The 7,500-nt window shown below is 43.7% G+C and overlaps 1 protein-coding gene across 1 annotated transcript in view; it reads right to left on the minus strand.

Moving 5' to 3' along the window:
• Positions 1-7,500, minus strand: part of eipr1 (EARP complex and GARP complex interacting protein 1) — an 83,850-nt gene that overhangs the window by 43,145 nt on the left and 33,205 nt on the right.

Raw genomic sequence — 7,500 nt, forward strand, 5'->3', positions numbered from 1 at the left:
GGGCCCTTGGGAGGGTAAATCTGGCCCTGCTGCAGTCCAAAACAACTTGCGTGGTATCATTTGTTGTAGTTAAAATGTAGTTACACTAGGGATTCACCGATATGGAAATTATTGTCCGATACCGATGTTTAAAAGAAACAATTTAGCCGATAGCCGTTTATGTTTATTTAGTTTTGTTGTTTTTTTATTCAAATACATCCTCAAAACAGGACATATTCAGAATCCACAACTTTGCAGGCTGCAGTATTAACCAACACACCAACATAGCCAACGAGAAATGTATGCTTATCAACAATATTGGCTACTGCCATCGGTCAATGTCAGTTTTAATGGCCTGACCGATAACGGCAAATATCGGCCGATATCCATATGTGGCCGATTCATCGGTGCATCCCTCCTCTCAACATAGAGCTGTGTTAAAAGAAAACATACATTATGTTATTTTCTTTGCATATTTCACCCATTAAAGTGATTAAATGATACATGTTTTGGTGCCCTTACCGGCACGAGGAGCCGCAAACAGAGCATTTGACTCGTGTACCAGTGAGATGCACTGACTCGTGTACCAGTGAGATGCACTGACTCGTGTACCAGTGAGATGCACTGACTCGTGTACCAGTGAGATGCACTGACTCGTGTACCAGTGAGATGCACTGACTCGTGTACCAGTGAGAAAATTTTGACCTTGAATAGGACCTTGATGTTAAAATTATCTTCTTTCAACACTGATGACGTGCCCAAGTTCATGTATCAGTAGATGTTTAATTAACAACCTCTCTTTGGATCAACCCATTGGATTATTTACCTTTGCAGCCCAGAACTTAATCACCTCTTTAAGGCATTGTCATTCATTCAGAGTTCCATGATCCTCCAGCCATCGGTTCTCCAGTTACTTCGCTAAAGGTCATTTCTTGGCCTTGACTGTGACCTTTCAACTCAAAAGCCTATCATCTGTTTGGGACATCCTATACCGATCATTCCCTCCAAGTTGAATCCAAATGTGTAGTTCTCCTGCTAACAAATTAACACACTCAAACTGACCTGATTACATCATGCAAAGCATACCAAGCATTTTGTCAAGGTCGAAAATGCAGGGCGTCGTTGTAAATAAGCATATCTGGAAACTCGTCGAGTGAGTGAATGAGTGAAGCCCAACACACACCGTCTGCGAATGCCGCACGTCAAAACAGCCGCCTCCGTTATTTTCAATGAACCTATCCCACACCGGCGGCGTCCGACGCTCGTTCACACCTCGCCTGACGCTCCGATACACCACTGTTCTGGCGTATCGCACCCGGTGTGTGTTGGGCTTGTGCGAGTTATAGCCTAGGTTACATTATGATCTGATGTCGTCCATGGAAATGATGGTCCCTTAATCAAATTAATAAAGTAACTAACTTCTTGAAGGGGGAAAAAAACTAACAAGAATTGATCACATAGTTATATAATTTTCAGGTGAAAGAAGCGCTGTCTCCACCCATTTCATGGGTAAACAGGTTTTCACCTGACAAAAGAAGAACAATAAAAGGGCCTAATACGTAATTATATATATTTCTGTAGTGTAGACTCCCCATTTCTTTACAAAAAATATTTCACCTCTTTTCTTAAACCCCATGGCCCAAAAAAGGTATGTTACCCTTACGTGCAGTGTGTTCCCTAAAAGTGTAATATATGTACAGCATGTATATTGTTTCCGGTATACATTGTTATTATTATTATAGTTTAGCACACTCTGTGGCACATGCCACGCCAACCTTTGGCTGATTGTACATGAATGAGTGAATGAGTGACAACTAAGCCCTCTTGAATCTGCTAATCCTCGTACAACATTGTGGGTTAAAAGGTTACAGAGGAGCTGCTGAAGAAACCAATGTTGATGCTGTCTTGCAAAAAAACTCTTATCTCCATATTCTGACTTTTTTGTGTTTTCTCGTAAATGTAACGCCCTACTTGATCATACCACAGGGTCACAGCAAGAGCATCAAAAGTAGATCCGCAAGCTCGAAGCGCGGTGCGAACCGACACATTTCCATCTTGCAGTTCTGCTATTTTTGCAATTTTTTAAATTATAATCCTGAAAAGTAACAGTTTTGGACATATGAGGTTTCCACACGACATGGACGATATACAATATCTTCACTTTAGAGGGTTTGCTTCTGTGAGGAGCCAGACTACATCCTGACAGGTTGGGGTCGGGTTGTACTCCCCATAGTGTTTCCCATGTTTTATTTTACACACACACATACAGTACTGCACACACACACAGTTAAAATATGTTTGTCTTCTCAACCAAGGCTATGAATAGGCCCACCATATAATGAGCAGAGAGTGGTCTGAGGAGGAAAGAGGAGGAACACTTTTCAAATACGTTTCAGTGCTGTGTCACAAAACCATCCATCTATTTGGGGACTTTTCTGGATCGGCACTATAGCTGTGGTGGCAAACAGGACAAACGTTATGTCAGTGGTTCTCATGGTGGGGTCCGGGGACCCCCAGCGGCCCTTGAGGGAGTTCCAGGGGGTCCACAGCTAAGTGATAGTTTGGAACCAAACGGAACCTTATGGGTCTGTAAACTCTGAGAGTGTACAGATGGAACCAAAGGGACCCGTTGGGGTCCATTTGGTTCTATTTGTACACTCCAAGATAAAAATATAAATTGGGGTGCGTAGCCTATTGGATGTCAAACTGGTTGAGAATCACTGTTATCACTCTCAGAATCAATCTTATGGGGCTCCCTGGCATATATGTTTTAAAATGGGGGTCCGCGGGCTAATTAGTGTCAATTTGGGGGTCCTTCCTCAAAGTAAAAAGTTACGGTACATTCTCCTCAGGGTTGTCTCATTGACTGCCAATGACGTCCTTGACATCTCTTTTCCCCAATGGCGCTGGGTGGCACTGTTCGCTATAACCTGTGGGTCACCATTTGTTTTCCGTGGGGTTCCGGAACAAATGGTGTTCCCAAGCTTACAAGCTTGGGAAAAAAACACCACATAATGCATTCCTATGGGACAACTGCGCTCGTTCTACACCAGAGCCTTAAGCTTTCAAATTGTTTGTCGCGTATGGATCATGAATATTTTCCGATTCTAGCACTTCCGTGCGCGTCCGTCATTTGAGGAATGGAGCGACACAGAATATTCTATGGTTTTTCAAAGGTTGGTGAAAAATGCTATGAATCCTGACAGTCAGGATCAGTCAGGTCAAGTCTTAGCTCAGAGTGTACAAATGTAGCCCGTGGAGCCAATTACAGTATATTCACCACTTTGATAAGATGGCCAGATATATACAGTATAAATGTTGTTCTTGTGCGTAAAGGTTTGAGAACCACTGCCTAGAGATTACCTTAGATTACCTGAGACCTGCAGGACTCTGCCCTCTAGAGGAGAAACAAAAAACTGTAATGTCTGCTGGAGTTCTGGAAACGGCCATTCCATTTGTTTAGCGGAAGCCATCAATTAGGACAACACCATTTCACCTGGACTAATTTGTCAATGTAAAGCCTCGGCAGACGGCACTGTGTGTGTGTGTGTGTGTGTGTGTGTGTGTGTGTGTGTGTGTGTGTGTGTGTGTGTGAGCGAGAAAGTGAAAGTGTGTGTGTGTGTGTCTACAAGAGGGAGAGTGTTCCCACAAGATAAAGGAAATTAGAAGAGAAACGTATAAATTTGCCTTTCATCCAACTTTCTCACATATTCTTATTAGACTGAGGCAGGGGTGGGCAACCATGTCTTTAAGATCGACCGGACTATTCCTAAGGGGCTCTTTGGGTCGATAGCGGAAACAATTTGAAAACTCAGACGAAAATATCCATTCATATAATCTGCAGTCAAATCACACTCAGGGCTGGTTTGAATTGTGAAACCCCAACAAATCCAATTAGGGGGAGCAGCACAGTGCCAATTAGCATAGGAATGGCCCTGTCAGCATATAAATGGCCAGGTGAGACACCTGTTTAGTACTACTGTATAGGCTACTACTAATTATCAACCACAAGCTAAAGAGACCACACAAGAAAATACAGGGTGAAATGACATTGAAAAAAGTACTGAAAAAAGAAAAAAATTCCGGACTATAAGCCGCGGCTTTTTACCCATGATTTGAACCCTGCGGCTTATACAACGGTGCGGCTAATCTATGGATTTTTACAGCTAACGCAGAGCCATCTCAGGCTCTGAGCTAACGTAGCTGCGGCTTATAGTCTGGTGCGGCTTATAGTCCGGTGCGGCTTGTATATGGGATTTTCCCTAAATTTGGCTGGTGCGGCTTATATTCAGGTGCGGCTTATAGTCCGGAAATTACGGTAGTTGGAAAACAAGTTTGGGAAGAGACACCAAACATCTAAAGAACTATGATGTTCATGGCAAGCGTAGTCATTTAATTCATTGCGTCAAATGGAAAAATGTACATTACTTGTCTTGTCTTCAACAACTACAGCTGATAGAGAAGAAAGGGAACTTGGTACAACACTTTTGGACAAACCACAAATAATTTTGCCAAGACTAGCACAGCCGACGTTGAATTGAGAAAAAGGAAAGGTAAGGGAACTGTAGCAAGGCCTTTCTGCTCTAGAGATGCGGGCACGCAAGGAGCAACCGCTGGAGAATATTGGTTCACAGATCTGAGCCCCCACCCCTGCCCCCCTCCGCCCCTCCCCTCCCTGGTATAAAACCAGCGGAGGAAAGTGACGCCCCGTCTGCACTGTAGTTCACACTCCTACTCTGCTATAGACCAGGAAATGTCTCTCGTTCCCCCAGGCTTTCATATTTTGAGCCGAACGCAAACGAAAATAAAAGCCTGGGTACAAGCGGCTATGGGAACTGTAATCTCAGCCATCAACCGGGCTGGTGTGTGAGCTTGTCGATCGTCTAGTAGTCAAGAGGATATATATTATTTGATGAATTGAAAAAGGAATCGATTGCCGGGAATCACTAAGATCTGCTATTTTTTCTGTGAATGTTTAACATTATTCACCAGCAAAACACTGTGCAGGAAAAATACTGAATATGAAGGATGTGACGGATGCTGCCATGAAGGCTGTGTGCGCCAGTCTGTTTACTTTACCAACGCTTTCAAGTAAAATTACCGATCAACAGTGACGGGTTACGCCCTGACGATAATGGATTGGCAGCTAGTTTCCCAGTGCCACCTCTCACACCAAAGGGCGAGACACCACAGAAGACGGTTTGGTGTTGCTTGCTGCAATACACATCAACAGACGTGAAATTGGATTTCATGCTACGTGCAGGACTGAAGTTTTATTTTTTCTTAAAAAAAAAATTGGGGGGGGGGGGGGGGAGGGCTCATTTTGAAGTCCGGCAATGCCTCCTCTGATTACAGCAGCGCAACACATTTATTCTGTGGTGTAAATCTATATTGAGAAACTGTCAAGTTGTAAAAATGGGATTATTATTATTATTTTTTAACTGGGAATTGTATACGAATGAAACAAGATCAAGTTCTATCATGGGTAGAATGTATCGTACCTATGCTGCTACCAACATACATCCTGTCGCTAGTTTTGCATTGTTGCCAACTAAACCGTTTGGCCGCCAGGATTAATTAATTAATTTGCTGTAATTCATGACAGGATTCCCCCCCGTTTTACCCTCATTTAGAATAGCCAAAAACCCGCGACCGGATGTTATTTTTGTTACTTGCACTGCGTGTGGAGTCGGAGCATATCCGGAACTACCGCTCGATGATCAGAAAGGTTGACTGCGTGGAATAAACCTTGTTTTGACCAAAAATGCCATTTGGGACAAGGAATTTGAGATAAAGGCGACAGAAAGAAACAGATACAGTGGGTGTGGGTGCGTGCGCAGTTCAAGATGGCATTGCTGTTGACATGACCTAGCAGACCAGTGCTGATGTAATTAGCATCACGACTCGAACGATGATAAACACCATAAAAGACGAATTGCCATATATCTACGGCAATGGCGAGTGTGTTAACATGATTTCATCATCATAATTTTTCGACCGCAGTCGAGATCATGGATTCCACAATGCTACGCCAGACTTCCCGGTCCTTATGTTGTCTTAGACAAAGCAGGAAAGGGCGCACACCAGTGTTGGTGAGGTGCTGGCCTAAGGCAATAAACAAGTAGAGAAGAGAAAAGGCCGCACACTCATAGCCATGATGCTGTATGTTTATTAGAAACCAACGTTTCGGCCTTTCGGCCTTCTTCAGGGAATCTTTAACTTCATTTTCTTTAACTTCATCAGTCACAATGTTTTTGTTCATTTGAGGTTTGGCATAATGTGGATTTTTAATCTTAAATGGAGTAGCCCTGCTCACCACCAACAGCTCCTCCTACGTATCACACAAATATTTATATTTGCCCCCTCTGTAGTAACACTGAGGACCCTAAAGGGTCCCGGACCCCTTGTTGAAGACCCATGGACTAGGGGGAATGAGAGATGAACAGCATTTACTGCCCCCTTGAGGTGGGTGGGAGTCGTGGACTTAAAGGGCAGAGAGACAAACATCTGTGACTGTGACTTGTGAAGACATCCACATTTTAGGCAATTTAGATTTTTTCTTTTTAATCGTTTTTATATTTAAATGTTTTAACCAAAATCCTAAAGTTGAGTTAAATTTAGTTGGACACTAGTGTTGCACACCGGAAATAACAGATTTACAAGCTCAAAAAGCGTTGCACTGATTGTAGATTTGGGCACACAGCGAAGCATGAATCGGGAATAACGCCAACCCTAATGAATTTTTTCATCATAAAACAATTTCTCTTTCTCTTGAGTACCAGAACAATGTCAATCTAACTATAAATGCCGTCTGTCTGTCTGTCTGTTACGGTTGTAATCCACGTAAGTTGAGAACCGTTTGCTCCACCGAAATTTGACACGCACGTTCCACACCACCACAGGGAGCGCAGTGCCCGGCCTTGAGTCTGTGGGATACACCGTTGTACAGAAACACTGTCCACAAAAGGCTCTGGTCAGGCTCTGCCAGGGGACCTAAAGAGCCTAAAGTCCCCTCACCTTCAGCCTCTGCCAATTGATTGCCATGGCAACCCCACACCTGCCATTTGATTACTTACAGTCCTTTTCACAGTCAGTTTGCACTCTTCAGACACAGGCAGATACAGAGCACTCCATAATGCACAAAAGGGACGCAGACAGATCGTTAAAACGGGCGCTATGACAATGGTATTATTAGGTTCCCAAGTACGCCAGTGGCCGACGAGCACAGGTCTAGTATTGATAATTCTACTATACTTGTGGTGGGGACATTTGGCCCTCAAACTCACAACACGCACGCACGCGCACACACACACACACACACACACACACACACACACACACACACACACACACACACACACACACACACACACACACACACACACACACACACACACACACACACACACACACACACACACACACACACACACACACACACACACACACACACACACACACACACACACACACACACACACACACACACACACACACCAAAACCCAGGTCCAATTACAGTA

The sequence above is a fragment of the Protomyctophum parallelum genome, assembly GCF_964188405.1.
Source record: "Protomyctophum parallelum genome assembly, chromosome: 20".
NCBI lineage: Eukaryota > Metazoa > Chordata > Actinopteri > Myctophiformes > Myctophidae > Protomyctophum > Protomyctophum parallelum.